The 16,216-nt window shown below is 37.1% G+C and overlaps 1 protein-coding gene across 3 annotated transcripts in view; it reads right to left on the reverse strand.

Annotated features, from left to right (window-relative positions):
- The window catches only part of LOC128868398 (uncharacterized), a 111,015-nt gene that overhangs the window by 13,838 nt on the left and 80,961 nt on the right, over positions 1 to 16,216 (reverse strand). The gene's annotated exons all lie outside the window — the stretch shown is intronic.

Genomic DNA, 16,216 nt, shown 5'->3' on the forward strand with positions numbered 1-16,216 from the left:
GTGCCAGGATATGTGGGATAATGGATGAATGGATAAATGGATTGATGAAAATCATTCTTATGAAAGAAGTGAGGCTTTTAAGTGGGATGCGATGCGGACTTATAGATTTTCTGTGTTGTTTTTGAGATGAATTATAGTACTAGTTTAACAAATACATGTCTACAATATATATTTACAAGCATACAACTACTAAATATAAGCCACCCAAATTTCTAAAATAAAAATTTAAATTTCATTAGGAAATGAAAATAATTTAGTATGTATTGTACATATTTTTAATCTGGGCCGCGTACGCAAGCCTCAAGAAACTCGAAAGCTTCAAATTATAAATACTTAAAGGGTTATATACCTTATGTTGGACTAAAAAATCGAAAAAATTTTTATGGCATATTCTAAAAGTACATCATCTTAAAAATATAAATTCAAAAAATCATAAAGATCGGTGCACTAGAACGAAAGTTACAGACCGTGGAAGCGCGCGACCTTTCTTGGAACGAGAAGTGCACGCAAAACTTTAGACGCGATTATCTCGAAGTCGTGTTTTTTGAAAATTACCGCAGCGGTGATCATTATATATCAAAAACTATTTGACCAATTTGCAAAAACTTTTTGTTTAATCGAAGTTACATCCTCTGAACGGTTCACTTTTTATAAATATTTGTATAGCTCGTTGGAATTAATTTTTTTTTTAATTTTTCAACCCCTCAAAAATCGTTTTTTTGGTGCAAAGCGGTTTTCATATCGAGAAAAATTTTTTTTGGGTAAATAAACCGTTCAGATTCACTAAAAAACATTTTTCTACAATAATTATTTAATTTTTTTGATTTCAGTTGAGCTGCTCATGCGCTACCGTGATCACCGCAAGCCTCTTCTAAAAATCGGCGTTCCGGGGGAGGGGCGATATCAACAGTAAATAATAACATTTTTTGAAACAAAAATGTATTCTTCGAGAGTTATCCTTCAGTATGATATATGCCCCATTTGAATAAAAGTTCTAAAACATGTTTAAAAAAATTATGACAATCGTCCATTTTTTCGGGCTCAAAAGGTATATAACCCCTTAAGGTATATTCAAGAAAAATGTATTATGCCAAAATTTCTTATGCAGTACGCAGTTCTTAAGAACTGTGCTGCTCTGTTTATTTATTTTTTTTTGGAGGAAATTGAATTGCAAACAAACAAAAAACTCAAGCGTCCTACTTTCCCACGTCTTTCTTAAAAAATTACGATTTTCTTAGGGTAGCAGCGATAATCAAGAAAACGTGTGGCAACCATTTCTTTACACCGTGCGAAGGATGGCCGAAAATTCAACACATCGTATTTCTCTTCTTGTGTTTGTCACTTATGCCCAATTTTAGTAATTTTCTTCCACTTCTAAAAAAGATTTCAGAAAATTCTCTGAAATTCGTTCAGTTCAAAATTTATAGTTGAAAATTTCAGAATTTTTAAAACCGTTTGACGTTTATATTCTTGCAAGGAAAATGTTTTCTGTATTCCAGCCAAGGCACATTGAACAGGAGTAGCAAGACTAATCTATTAAAGGTGGTATCGGTAAATCAGGTATCGGCAATCTTTCACCGTGCCCATGTGGCTGTCAGCACAGAAGTAGACAAAGCGAATTCATTCAATGTTTTCTATAATACTTTTCCAATACTTTGCCGTGACAATCAAACGTACAAAACATTGTTGTTGGCCTAGTGCCACCACCTTTAATGAATGCGCCTTAGGTATTAGCAATAGATTGCAATTAGGTATTAGCAAATGATTATTTTCAAATATGTTTAAATTGTTCTAAACTGTCAATTTTTGTTTTATGAATTTCGACATTCTAAGGACCAAAAACAAAATACATTGATTTTGCTGTTCTTGCTCTACTGCTATTCAGTTTTGTCTTTAGGGAGGTTTATAGGATGTTTTAATCTTTCTTCTGGTTATACCCTATCAGTAATGCCTTTTCTTGACATTTGGTGCGATCTTAACAACTTAAGGCAACTACATACCTCTTAATTGGGAAGGTATTGTACCTAGGCTTAAGAAAAAGTATACATACAGAAATACATTCGCCCTTTGCCGTTGCCTACCGTCCACCGTTTGCCGTTTGCCGTTTTGGTCCACCTCTATAGCGTTTTGCAATGCTACCAGTATCATTGTAACGTTTTATAGTGCGATACACAAACATTTTATTTACTTTGAGGTGACTGAGCTCACGAACAATGGCTGGTTGTGATTTTCCAGCCAAATATAACGCAATCACACGATTACGTTTGAATTCCATCACAGAAAAAAAATTCAACAAAACTGAGATGCAAATGCTTTTGATGGCTTATAAACAATATATTGAACTGTCTTTAGAACAATTTTGACGTTGATGTCATGAGCTGTTTTACAGATACAAGCAGTTCATATCGTCCACTCTGTATTATTGTGGCACTTCGGGCATGGCAACCACGAAAGACATTTCAATCGAAGGTGGCAAAAAACGACAAACACTACAATCTGACGAAAAGCCTTGGCCTAACCACTTTTCGTTGATATATAAAGCATATGAATTATTCTTGTTTAGCCCTCAGCAGCGGCAGCTTACCAGTCAGAGAATCTCCAATGAGGTTTATCTGAAAAGATCGAATTAGGCAGAAGTGACAGGCAAGCAAGTGTGTGGGTTATCACACTGTCATTCAAAATATGTCTACATACAAATACACATAAATATACATATAAACTACAGTGGTTCGATTTTTTTTAGCTGAATCGTATTTTTTTATTTTTTTTTTTTTTTTTTGAAATCTACAGCAAAGTTGGAAATGAGTTAAGCATTTTTAATTAAAAAAAAATTACTTGATCACAAAATTCAAATTTTTTTCATTCCTTGCCTGTCTTAAAACGTATTCACTATTTCTTACACACTTCCCCCTTTTTTTTATTTTTGCTTAAAAAGCAATGTAATGTTAAAAAAAACAAAACATTGACTCCGAGGCGGATTTATAGATGTGGTAGTAGGGAGGTACGCAGGCAGAAGTGGCAGTCGGTCTCTAAACCAACTCACTTAGCCCGTTGCCAATCCATTGTGGTACCACAGTTGCAGTTTATCTGCTACTCCTCGTTAAACCTTTCTGATCAAAGTGCAAACCCATTGATCTGACTGACAATTATATCCCTAAGGTCACCAGTATCATTCAAGTACGATGTGTCTAAGTATCTAAGCCTAGTGGCATGCCACTCGGGATAGTAACAGAGAATATGCCTGACAGAAACTTCCTCCTCCTCCTCCTCCTCCTCATTCTTGCAGCTTCTGCAATAGTGGAATTGAGGTACGTTCAATCTTTGAGCATGTCCACCTAGGAGACAGTGGCCTGTGATCCATGCAACTAACATAGAGACATTTTACCTTTGACAGACATTTTTCCATTTCGGCCAAATTGTTTTTGTAGCATTACATGCCATAGGAAGTAGCAAGATCCCAGCTAATTTTGACGTGATGGGATCCGAAAAGAAGAAACAAAATAGAGGTACGTATGTAAGCTTTTACTTGGCGGATGCCATCACCTGTAATAAATTCGCCTTGATTGGCTTTTTGTATCATAAAAGTTTACGTTTCAATGTATTTTAATGTGAAATTTTAAAGCTTAATTGTTGCAATACGTGATAAGTCTATAAAAAATTTTACATTTTCGAGTGACTATACATGTAATTTTCAAACTTATTGAGCCACCTTTCGCGCGAAATATTCCTTACGAGCATTTGTTAGAATATTTAAATTGTGTTATTCCGCCTTTACAAGACTCAGGAAACTCCGCGTCACATACAAGACGTATCTGACCGAAAACTCCAACATATTCAAGCAAAAATTCTGTACTCAAACACAGTTGTCAAAGAGCAACTTGCTTTCAATTCACTTAAACTCTCCTTCTCTCCAACTTTTTCCATTGAAGTATATATGTGGAGAGATCAAAAAGAAGAAAAAGTGTTTTTTCTAATAGGGGTCGCCCCTCGGCAGGTAATGGCAAAGCTCCGAGTGTATTTCTGCCACGAAAAAGTTCCTCATAAAAAAAATATTTGCAGTTCGGAGTCGGCTTAAACTGTAGGCCTCTCCATTATTGGAATAACAATAGGACGCACGCCACAAATAGGAGAACGAGCGCGGCCAAACACCCAAAAAGGGTGTAAACGCCAATTTCTATTTATAATATCTACAATATTTAAATGTACATAATTAAGTTCAAAAACCTAGTAATCGATCCAACGAACAGACATTTTGTTGAAACCAATCAAGCAATTTTTTATATTCACTGCTAAAAATCGAGATTGTCTTATAATAAATTGTAATGGACAGGTGTATTCGCTGATGAAGAGCTTCAAAATTTCAACTAGGAGTGTTATCACTAATTCTATATATTTGGCATCTCTGTAGATTCATTTTACATTATTTGTTTACAATTCATATACAATTCTTCACACAGTTCATACTTTTGTCTAGATATAAACTAATTTTATGTAAATGAAGAGACAGACGTTAGGGTGATCTTAATGAACTTGATTATCCTGATCTGTTAGTGGTGACCGGAGGTTAGATGAGAGAAGTGCGCAGTGCCTAGGTTGGACTTGGAGGACAAAGTTATTAGTGGTATAATATGCAATGTATCAAAAATACATGTATTTGTTTTAAAATCTTTGTATCTTTGCAGAAGCCAGTAAAGAAAAATGTTATTAAAGGGTTTTCCAATAACAGGTGGTATTGGTGAATGGATTGCACTATCGAGAGATGATTAACGATTTTTTATGGCCGGACTTGGATGGTATGGATCTGGACAACGTTTATTTTCAACAAGACGGCGCTACGTGCCACACAAGCAACGAAACCATTGATCTTTTACGGGAAAAGTTTCCGGACCGTGTTATCTCTCGAAGAGGTGATCACAATTGACCACCGAGACTTGTGATTTAACACGCAGTAAATTTTTTCTTTGGGGTAACTGAAAGAGAAGGTATACGCCAACAGGGTCAACTCAAGACCTCAAAGATGGAATTCGTGAGGCTATCGAGGACATAGGGCAGACAATTTGCAATTCGATTATGGAAAATTTCATGAAAAGAGTATTGTCCTGTAAGCGTGGTCGTGGTGGTCATTTGCCTGATGTTATTTTCCACTATTAACGGCATGCCTTCCTCTTTATAATGAAATAAACATCCGAGCATTTATATTAAAAAACAGCATTTTTATTTGAATATCAAAATAACACCTATATTATTATTTATAGGGGATATATACAAAATAACCCTAACTTAATTAGCACACTGTGTACTCGAGCCTTCGGTGCTAAAGAAAAATAATTATAATGAATTATTGCAAAAATTAGAATTTTATTTTCATCAACAATTTCTTCGTCAGGTCTACCTAGTTAGATAAAACTAATTTGTATGTTAGGCCCAACCAGAGAGAGGAGCACAGATATATATAAAAATACACATGCGCTGGAAAGGGATGTAAAATCACACGTGCGGAAGAGAATCAGTTAGACTTTTGATATTGATATTTAGAGCCTAACCATATTTCCGTCGTTGTTGCTTTAGTAGCGTAAACATTCCCATTACATATGCGTGGAATGCTGCTGAACAGACAGTCCTTGGCCGGATAAAAGTCCGAGTCGTTCCGGTTGCGCAGAACCGACTGTCGTAGAACCGAGAGTGCCGGTTATATATCCCAAGTATAATCGGTAGTGTTCTTCTAAGTATCGGGACGTTCTAGAGTATCGGGACGTACTTTAAATTTATGGTGTCACAATTAGAAAGTAGATCCCAATTATCTTACATTGAAAGCAGACAATATTTTAAATTTAGAGAACGGTAAAAAAAATGTATTTCGGAAGGTAAAGTGTGAAAGTCAATAGAAAATTTTATAAACTGAAACATAAGCATTTTGTATCGAATAGTTGTAACGCATTGTAATACTGGCATATACATATGTTATGAAAAAATAAAATTGTGTAACCTATGGTTTCTTCTACACTTTTTCTTAGAATTATCTGTAGTAGCCGAAAATACCATATGGATTGTCGAAAAATTGTCGTCCCACCCTAATACGTACATATATACATACACAATATATACATATTTTACTATGCTTATACACGAATTAATTAAAATATAAAAAGCTGAATGTTGTGCGCAATTTTTGGTTTAAATCTTTTGAAGCCGTGAAGACGTTTACATATAAATAAGTATCTGTGATGCATTAAAAACTGATTTTTATTAAATTTTGTGATTATGAAATTTATTTGAAAATATATTTTGGTCTAAAATATTTTTAATATGTTTTCCTTAACACATCAAGACTTTAAAAATTCAATAATTAATAATTATTAATATAAAATTCCTTCTATGTAAATTTTAGAACTCGGTTTCTCTGCAGCGAAAATCTAAACTACTTGGAAAAAAAATTTAGTGGGACTTCTGCAAGCATATTAAGGGGTTACATGGGTTTATTTAAATAATTGTTCATTTGTAAGTGTAATGAAAAAATTAGGACAAAATTAGGTGCGTTTGAAATTGTCGTGATATAATTTGAAAATTCGTTATAATTTCGAAAATTTGCATGCACTTTCAGATAAAATAAATACTGGCCGGCAACTAAGTTGCCGTATATCAGAAAAGAGGCACACAATGATACAAAGCGTGTCTCAATATCCGGGTGTCACTCAATAAGGTCGCAGCAGAGAGACAAGAGGGGAGGGAGCAATTGGAAAAAATCATATATGTGCCATATAAATGTTAAAAGCCATAAAATTAAACACCAAAGTATAAATTACAGCAGTGAATTAAAACGTCAACCGACGACATAAAATTCATCTCATATAAACTTGCAAGTATTAGGTTGATAGAAAAGGTTTTTCCTAGGCTCGACAGTTAAAGGCAATGAAATGTTAAAAAAGGTGTGAAATTAAAAAGTTATGCAATTTCTGAAGATATGGGCAAATACTATTTGCTTCATAAAAGTTTTCATGTTCGATTTTAACCTCTGCTGATTTTTAACCTCTGCAGCAGCAAATGAGCAAAACTTTTACACCTGGCCACGGACTCCAGCAGCATTCCCCTTACATGTATGGGAAATAAAGGGTAATCAGATTGGAGGTACTTTTTCCAATAGAGTTTTTTTGACAGATCACGGGACAAGCGCTAAAATACGAGACATACGGCAAGAGTACAAAATCTCTGTTTCGACTGAGCGCTATTAGAGTCGCAAGCGCTTTTCGCACTGTATCCCATGAAGCTATTGGGGTAATCGCTGGCATAATGCCCCCAGATATAATGGCTCTGGAAAGTAAGAGAATATATGACAAGAGCCGAAGCCTTGGCAGGCCGTTAATAGCTGAGAAATTAATTGCGCAAAGAAATCAGACACGAGAGTCTATCTAAATGGCAAAGACGCTGGGACATAACAACCAAAGGGAGATGGACACACCGACTCATTAGTGATGTGCAGGCATGGGTTGATAGAAAACACGGTAATGTCGACTTTTATATGACGCAATTCCTGACAGGACATGGTTGTTTTAGAGAGTACCTCCATAAATATGGCCATGATGATGGAGTTATATGCTCATTTTGTGCCAAGGCTAATGAAAATGCGGAGCATATTTTCTTTCACTGCCAAAGATATAGTAAAGAACGAGAGTTGTTGGAGAACCAAGTAGCAGAAAGAATAACACCAGACAATGTTGTTCCACATATGCTACACTCTAAAGAAGTATGGGATGGTATCAAAAATTTGTCAGCGTTCGTACTCAATGATTTGAGACAAATGGAGAGAAGGCGAAAAAGCGAAAGCATAGCAATAGCTGAAATTCCATAGTAGTAGATGTAGTACTTTTTCCTGTAGTAGTAGAGGTAGTAACTTTTCCTGTAGTAGTAGATTTAGTAACTTATGGTTGTGCTGTAGGACCACTTGCTAGATAAATTTATTTGGATGCAGGTAAACTGACGATACCAGACATAGAAACTTACGTTTCTGTGGTATGGACAGAGACATGGTGGGTGGGGGAGTACTGTTATCACATTGTGGTCGGGCGTTTTGTGCCCATGCATTACGGCTGGAGCGGGTAATTTATTGAAAAATGTGCGCGAATTTTATTGTTATTAAAAATCAGTATAAATTTAAAAAGGCTCTGATTTCTTTTTTTAACTTTTATTTTCTTATCTTAGAATGTATTCTCTATCGTTATTATAATAAATAAAGCTACTTTCTGTATACTGTGAAGATGCGGTCGTTTACTCGAAAAAAAGAAAATTTTAACCAACAAATAATTAATAACTCGTATATCTTTATTTCCCTTATTCTACCACCCATCTATAAAAACGTATAACTACGTGACCCGCGCTCTACCCACAGTTTGCGAAAAACGTATTTTTACGTGTCGCGCACACAATGTGGCCACAGGGGTGGCTCTCTCATCAGATGACCTAAACAGTGGGTGGTAACAAGCAGATGCTACTTTCGACGTATTGCATCAGGACAATAACGGACATTGAGCTTAGTGCTCAAACCGCCTCCCGACGAACACTTAACGGTTGTACCGGGGGGATCGGTACTTTGACGGTAGGAGGTTTGGTTCGGGTTAAAGTCCCACACTGACGGGGTTAGGCTTTCGATGCTTCCTCCTCGTAAAAAAAAAAAAAAAAAAAAAGAAAAAACTGTCAAATCGTACAATTGTATTACGGATATTCGGCGCTCTGCGAAAAGTGTTCAAAGCGCGCTCGGGCCAACTTATGGTGTCAACGATGATAGGTGATTAGCCTGCCGCTACCTATCCTAAGTAGTGGAAATGCCCACCTATCGTTACTTAGGAACAACGCCTTCTTACTGCTCTTGGAGCGCCAGCTGTGTCTCACACTTTTCTGGCAGAAGGATCGCACAGATGGTTGAGGACTTCGCTAAATATCGTGCGTCTGCGCTATTACCGTGGTCGCCCGCTTCCTCTTGCTGGTGCCACTGATGCAATGTGTAACTGTGTATTTTTCTTTGTTTTCGCAGCCACAATGCGCAGACTAGTGCGGGAGTAAAGATGGGAAGGGTAAGTTTTTTTGGGGTTGAGAAATGGAATTAGAACTTTTCTTTTTTTTTTGAAAAACAGGGAAAGTAGGTAAATTTGGACAAGTGCGATGACCGTGCTTTACGTGGGATTTGAGCGCACAACCTCTGGGATGGCAGACTAGTGCACTTACGCTAGACTACTGGCCATTGAAAACAACCGTTTGGTGCGTCCTTTTTGGTACCGGAAATTGAAGTCCGTCATCTCCACAATATTTGGTTCCAACAAGGTGGCGCTACAATGGATTTACTGCATCGTCGCTTCAGTGGCCAATTTATCTCTCGCCTCGGATCAGTGGATTGGCCACCAAGATCGTGTGATATCATACCTTTGGGCCGTTTAAAAAAAAATTTATATGGAGCTAAATAGACGTATCATTTTCGCAATAGGCGTTGTATATACAATTTCTTAGTTTTGTGAAAAATGTAGAAAGTGTACTTAGATTTTACAAAATGAGTCCCTCGTATGAAAAACGACGTGAAGCAGTGTTTCTATGCCTAAAATTTCCCATGCTTCTACAGCAAAATAGTTGAAAAAATCGAAGCCGCTCATAAATGTGAGTGCAATTATATGCTGAAGTTAAAAACGTTGACAACTTTCCCAGACGAGACCCAAAAAACAAAACACCTCTCTACACCAAGATCAGGGGATCATTGATTTGTTTGTGACAAATCCGTACAGGAAGCTGAAATAGTTTTAAGGAAAAGCGGTGTTAATATATCCAAATACACGGTTCCAGGACGTCTACGAGCAGAAGGCCTCAAATTCCAGAACACATTAAAAAAAAACGCTGCTCACATTGTCACACATTGAAAAAAGACTTGCGTGGGCTAAGGCAAATTCAGAACGAAATTTTGCAAACGTAATATTCACAGATGAATTTTTCTTTTGGTTGGATAGATGTATACGTCGGTCCTGGTGTACTGCTGACAATCGACAACTTCAACGAACTTTTCAGTATCCCAAAAAGGATTTGGCCGTTTATTTATGTTTGCCACCAATTTGAACACAGTTTTGATGAATAAAATGGACCAAAAAGAATTCGAATACCGTCGATTGCGAAGATGTTTGGAAGAATTAGCAAACCTCCCAAGCATCGAAGCTGAAGGTGTGTAGGGTGAAAACAACAAAATGGGATTGGAAAATTAGATTAGCCTTCACAGCCTAATGGCAGCCCTATTAAAAATGTTTGGATAATAGCTAAGCAAAAACTCAAAGGAAAACAGAGAACGGTCAAAGAGTGATGAAGGCAAATTCGGCCGATTTAGAGACTATTACCTCCATATCTTGCGCAGAAATTAACACAAATATTAGCTGTTATAGCTAATGGTGATGTCTAAAGCTTTTAATGAATATATTGCGTATCATAAATATTATAAGCCCATACAATGCAGTTTGTCAGACGATCATGTTATGGCGATCATCCTTCAGTTAGACAGACTGTGTAGCAAAATAAAAAAATAAAAAAATTAACTAGTCTACTTATTTTTGATGCTTAGAAATTTCAAGCTAAATTCGGTTCAGTCCCTGTACCTTATATAAATATGATAGTTGTGTTGCCATGGTTATTTGAAAATGTCATAATGTCATTTGCAACCAATTTTGAATTGCTCTAATATTTTAATTTTTGGCGTATCTCATTTTCCTATTTCTATAATTAATGACACAATTTACATTTTTTTTATATTTATTACATTCATTAAACTTCTAAATGCATGCAAAGTTCCAATAACCAAAAACTCAATATTAGTCATCTCTTTATGGCTGCCTGTCTTGTAGCACATTTTATGCATTTATGCAAAATTTTATTACTTTTTTTAAAAAGCCTTTGCGGTCACTCCTTTTTTGAGAAGCATCATTTATTAGCAGTATGCGTCAGCTTCAAAAAGGAGTTTTGCGATTTTGAAATATCGCATTTTGTATAAAGATTCATCAATTTAACTGCATTACCTTCGATGCTAATAACAAACACGCCGATTGGCATTGCTAATAGATTCCGCTAGACACACCGAAATGTGAATTGAAGGGCATAGCCTATCAATCATCTAAAAAACACTTTTAAGTGCTGCAACTACATTTAAAATATGGTTAGCGGACGACTGTCAAGCGTGTCAACGAACAACAAATTTACAAGCTTAAATATCAGTGATTGCCACACCAAAATGTGTGCGATGTTCACCACGAAATTCGCCAATAAAATCTACACAAACACACACATTCGTACTTATTTATGCGTTAATTTTGCCTATTCGCTGTAAAAGTGTTGCGAAAAATATAAAGGGTGTTTTTTCAGACTACAGAAACCTCAACAGGTATGTGTCGGTTCAAGTCAACACATTTCATTTTTATTTTATTTTTTAAATATATTTAGAAATTTGTTGTCGAAATTTCAAGTCGATCGAAGCAAAATGGACGGAGTTATGTGTATTTGAGCGCTCGTTGGTCCCGAACAGGTTTCTATGAGTATATGTACCTGCAAAACGTTACAGAGTTTTTCTGAAACTTTTTACTTTTGAAGTCCATGTTCGCCAAAACTAAGTAGAGTCTGACACAGTACTTCTTCAGTCCCACAATTTCATAAAAATGTTACTCAACACGAACAAACGCTAATAATTACGAAAGAGGTTGTCTGCTAGACCAACTTACCCGAAGGTAGTACTAGCTCAGATTTTTTCTACAGGGGTGAAAATTTTAATATTTTGGCCGAAAGAGCAATTAATTTAGCGAATATTATATGCATAAAACGAATTCAAATAAAATGTCTGTTTTCTAACCAGGAATTTTTTGTATTCAGTATTTTTTAACCCTCTAACTTCTTGACCCGTCCTCAAAACCGCTATAATGAAAGGTCGTTAAAAAGGCAATTATATATACGTATATATATAATTGGTGCTCATACCTTTTTGGATGTTATGCCGAGCTTCTTCTACAGATTTAATCCGACTCCGAATGCAGCGGAGCTTTTTCATGGCATAAATGCACTCGGAGGCTTGCCATTACCTGCCGAGGGGCAAACGCTTTTAGACAAATATTTTTCTATCATATTGGTGTTTAATACACGGAGATTCGAACCTACGTAGTTAGGTACCAACGGTCGGCTACAGCGACCGCCGTAAGGCAATTAGAGGGTTAAATACTTTAAATAGGCAGTTTTACGGGGGATCGCGGAAGGTGTATACAAACGCATACGGGTTAAGATGAGCAAGTAAGAAAGCTTAAATACTTACATTTAAACGCATAAGGGCTGATCGATTTGTATGGAAAGTAATTTTTTTTAATACATAACTCAATAAACTAGATCAATATAGTCAATATGGACTATCGAAAAAGAAGGATATCGTAAGGGCTTCAGCTCCAAAAGCAATGCACTTAACTTTTATGTGGAGGAGGCGCTGGGGTGTACTGTCCAGAGTTAGAACTAAAGAAGTCGTATAAGTCGTATTTCATAGTTGGAAAGGCAGCAGACTTAGCTTGTGCTAGTATTGGGTCCAAGTTTAACTTTTATATAGATAGTCAGGCAGGTATTAAAGCAATTACATCGTTTAGTATAACGACCAAAGTCGGTCTTCAGATCAGGGAGGCTACATTTCTATTGGGTTCCAAGACATAAGGGCATTAAAGGGAACGAGATGGTAGACGATATATCGAAACACGGGGTCTTTCTATCCTGGGATCTTGTTAACGAAATACCAAAGTCAATACGAACGTTAGACAATGAATTAGATGAAAGCATGATCAGAAAATTCAGTACAAAATGGGAGAGTCTGTCCACTTGTAGGAATGCAAGGACCATGTGTAAACAAGACGATCACAGTGGTACTCGATTTATACTATCACTAATACGAAAATATTGTAAAGCCATGAGAGACTTGCTGACGGAACATAGCTCTGATAGGAATCTCGGAGAGCGAGGAATGCAGGGCCCAAGGTAAACCCTAGAACATCTCCTTTGTGGATGTCCTGCGTTATTCAAAACACCCTCAAATATTTGGGGACACTATAGTTCGACGTATTGGAAGACATCTCAGCTGTGGGTAGGAAATGTCTCCTTAAATTCGTAATAGAAACAATCAGGCATGCGGACTATTTCAAAACACATAACTAATGAACTCCATCTGGTACCGCTATGGACCAAATTGCTCTGTGCAAGTCAAAACAGCTTATACTCGTATGGATAGTGTAAACAATTGTAGGCGCTATAAACAAGTGATTCGCAAAATTTTGATTTCCGGCAACAGTAATCACCTGAGTGCTAAGTGGCTCCAGCAATACGCTCCAACTCATACGATTTGACTCTTTCGAACAACCAACAATAGGTCTGTTATTATCAAGACAAGCACAACTAATTTGGAAAATGTAGTACAAAGTCTGCCTGGCCGAATGGTATTATTTAGGGCCACAGTACGCCCGTAATTAGCTAAAAGGTCTCAAACTAATCAAGGCAATGTACTGACATTAGAAAAAAAGTTAGATATCTCTAAAATACACCCGTTACGACACTATTTAATACATGTACGAGGTATGTTCAAAAAGTATCGCGAATTTTGAATTTTTGCAGGTTACGTATATTCGAATTTCGATTTTTTTGTAGCGATATGTTGGTACTCATGTTTCTCACTCATGCCGACGAGTTCGGCCATTTTGAATGATCAGTTAATTGTTGGCTGCTTTGCTTGCACGTGTTTCGGCTCGTCTTCGATTTTTTATTCAAAAAGATGGATCAAAGAACCTATATCAAATTTTGTGTGAAAAACGAAATTAAGTGCGCGGATGCGTTCCGAATGTTGACTGTGTCATACGGAGAAGCTACTTTGGACCAAAGCAACGTTTATCGGTGGTACAAAATGTTCTCAGAAGGCCGAGAAGATGTGAACGACGAAAAGCGTCCCCAAAAGCCGGACGCCTGAGCATTTCAACAACAGACGAAAAAATTGAAGAAGTGAAGAACATTGCTAATGAGATGTTGGACTCTGTCCGCGACGTCCCAAATTTGCTCCAGAGGGTCATAACTAGTGACGAATCGTGGGTTTATGGTTATGACTTGGAAACCAAAGCTCAATCATCACAATGGAAGCTGCCGCTCGAACCAAGACCGAAAAAAGCGCTCGAATGTAAAACTTTTGCTTACCGTTTTCTTCGATTGCAGGGGCGTTGTGATAGATATAATATTAATAAATAAATAAATAATTTTTGAAAAAAACACAAAATTCACGATACTTTTTGAAAGCACCTCGTATGTGTATGCATATCTATGCATAGTATGTAATTATGTGCCTGTACGTAGTCACTGCAACGGAAGCGCGTTACAATCATGCGCTGGTATTTAATTGAAAGTAACCGTTGGTCCCTAACGGATTGCGCTGTATTCGTTTCTCAGAAGACATACTGAACTTGGCTTGTCATGGCACATGGAGTTATGAGGTCTGAAATACGCATAGCATGCCATGCCGTGGCTTGAAACGCCAAATTAGGTTAATGTGTTGTTGGTTGTGATGGCGAAAAAGGTGGCGACTTCCCATTAACATGAATGCGAAATTATTTTGCGATTTTTATTCAGCTTTTGGATTTGAAATTGCAAACACTGCAGTTGGTTGCTCACATGAGGCATTTAATTGGAAATGGAGAGGGGGTCAATTTAAAACAAGATTAAAGAATTTTATAGGTTTGTCAGTTTGGGCAACAGAGAATACCGCAGATCTCCCGCGATTGTCGATTCTACATTATCGGAGTGGCTTTATATCCCACATATCGATTTGACGCAGGCTGACGCAGTACATAATGTGTATGTACTGCAAATCTACTATCTCTAACAATTTATTTATCATTTTCAGTCCTCGACCTGCTGCAAAGTAATTTCTTTTACTTCAAACTGTCTATTCAAACCAAATCAGCTCAATATATAGAACTTTCACTTTAGCACCATTTGAAATCGCCGACATATACTCCTACTTTCACGAGTAGCTTATACGATAGCATTAGAAAATAAGAGTCTGACGTATTTTTGCAAATTTTTAATTCAACAGACAAGCGCATCCTTTACTATTAAAACCGCAGCGAGAAGTCAGTTGTCTCAATACAAAAATTTGCATTTTTGATTTTAAAGAAAATATATTCTGTTGAAGGTAGGTAGGTGAAATGGCTGAAGTATCAGTCTGGTATTCTCCGAGTGCACTACAGCGCCGTTTTGATACCATTATAGACCTCAAACAGGCATATATCTACAGCCAGCCAGAGTTGTTTATTTAATGGAGAGGATTGATCGGATTTAGCTTAAAGCACTACCCCATGCTGTCGAAGGAAGGAGCACCCAGTGACCTTAATCATCTAGCTGCCACACCCAGACATTTACACTGGAAGTGCTCAACAGTTTTATTCTCTGAAAGGTCCCTACAGCTGCAATGGGGATTAAATGATAACCCTAGCTTCTCTGAGTGTGCACCGATCATGCAATTGCCGGTAAATACAGCTACGAGTTTGGGAATTGAGCGGCGGGGAGTCCCCAGGACTTTCTGAGTCCAGCGCCTGGAGCTCCATCTCTTCGGCGCTTTCCTGAGAAATAAGTTGGGCAATTCCCCTTTGACAACATACAGGGGAATGCCTATGACCGGGTAGGAGGGATCTGAGACCAATTCAGTCCCCTTCCTGGTAAGCTCATTAGCAATTTTATTTCCCTCTTTGTTCCAATGTCCAGGAATCCAGATCATAGAAATGTTACCTGCACAACCAAGATATTTGATCTCCTCCTTAAAAAAGTTGACTAGTTTAGATATGCACCATGTCGTCGTCAGAGCCTTGATCGCGGCTTGAAATTCCAAACTTGAGGATGCATCCTTCATTTGGCCTCCATAATATAAGCCATGCTGCTAGAATTGAACGAATCTAGAGAGTAATCATACAATTTGTGTTGCGTAATTTACGCTTCACGGCTCTAGCACTACCTATGAAGCACAAGGCTTGTTGATTAGCTTAAAATCATTGGAGGACTGGACTCGTTACTTCTCGAGAGGATTTTCTTTAATATTCCGGCCAGAGCTCTTCGTAGTTTAAAGTTTTGCCATGTTGGTCTCTCAAACTCTCTTTTATAAAATCTATACATTTTTTGAGATAGTTTTTTCATGTTCAAAATATCACCT

This window comes from Anastrepha ludens, chromosome 2, assembly GCF_028408465.1.
Source record: "Anastrepha ludens isolate Willacy chromosome 2, idAnaLude1.1, whole genome shotgun sequence".
Taxonomy (NCBI): Eukaryota; Metazoa; Arthropoda; class Insecta; order Diptera; family Tephritidae; genus Anastrepha; species Anastrepha ludens.